Source organism: Lagenorhynchus albirostris, chromosome 8 (assembly GCF_949774975.1).
Source record: "Lagenorhynchus albirostris chromosome 8, mLagAlb1.1, whole genome shotgun sequence".
Classification (NCBI taxonomy): Eukaryota; Metazoa; Chordata; class Mammalia; order Artiodactyla; family Delphinidae; genus Lagenorhynchus; species Lagenorhynchus albirostris.
In genome coordinates, this window is record NC_083102.1 from 77,743,926 (window position 1) to 77,745,511 (window position 1,586).

Sequence of the window (1,586 nt, forward strand, 5' to 3'; positions counted from 1 at the left end):
ACCTGAACCAACTGATTGTACCCTGAGTTTAAGTGATCGCTCTACTTGGATCAAAGAAGGAAAGAGCTCCTTTCATTCTGTGTCAACACCATCTCAATAGTTGTCTTTCAAACAGCACTGTCTCTTTATCAGGCAAGAGTAAAACATTAATTTTAAATTTGTAGTCTCCTTTAAATGTTACAAAGCCCATATATATCTCTACTATCTTTTTAATTCCTTCTAAGTATAAGACAATGCAGATAAGGCAGGTATTATTGTTATCTTAATTTCACACACAAGAAAGCTAAAACCCAGAGAGGTTAAATGAGTTGCTCCAAGTTACACAGTAACCAGTGTGCAGAACTGAGATAAAATCTCAGGCTTTTTGAATCAGAAACCATTTTTTTCCTTCCCATAGTACATGACTGACTTGAGCCATTCAACAAGCGTGAATCAAAATGAGGAAAGACTAGGTGCCAATAAACATTTTTTTTTGTTTCTCTTTGGGAGACGTGTGGCCAGAAATAACATAATGATAAATTGAATGTAAATTTATGAATAGAACTTTGACCGGAGAGAAAAAAAAATTGACCCTGAAACTCTGCCACCCACATGTAATTTTTATTGAAATGTTTCTAAGCTGACTTGTTGATATAGCCAAGAAACCAAAGTGTCACTAAAAGAGTGAATTGTTTAGGTACATGGCCACAACACATGGTGTCCAGATCTGACTCAGAACATCTAGGGTATATTACTAGTTGTTAATGTAAAGAATATAGCACCTGAAAGAATAAGATGACATTAAGTAATTTTTTTTATAAGTACTGTTTTTATCTTTAAATTTAGATACAAATATATTTGAGAGGGAGATTACTGATAACTTGCTAATGACATAGCAGATAACATATTTAAGTTTTGATGACTTGAAAATTTCCTATTGACAAAATTGAGATAATAGTGATGAAAAAATCCTATGAGCCAGTTGTGGGAGACTTTAAGTGTGTTTTTTATTTCTGTATTAATAATTTATAATTCAAAGTATTTTACAATAATTACTTTTCTTTTACAAATTTCCTTTGAGATGGTTAAACCACACGCTAGGTATAATAGGAAATACTTTGCATGCCTAATTACAGAATTATGCAAATATCCCACCAGTATTACTATCTCTCCAATGATAAGGATATATTTTTTTCCTACTCACATCATTGAAAGACTTCTACCATCTGGAATAGCTTTCCTGCAAGTGCATACCTATGTGTGGATGCATGTATTATGATTCTGTATACTTCTATTAGGAATCTTATTTAAAAATAGATATTTTCATCTAACTATCTAATTACTTTTACTAGATATATTGGATCTATGAAATTAACTGAACTTCCATATAATTATTATATGATAGAGAATAACTATAGAATTGGTAATATATTGCTGAGCAAATAAGAATATCCGTCATCCTGTATTCATGAACTGACGTGTACTAGGTATGGATAAACTACTTGAAATACAAGCATGAATAAAATATGACCAGTGTCCATTCTGAGCTCTAATTCATTGAGGTCGTTGGCCAAGAAGCCCTCATAACGCATTCTGCTATTCAGTAG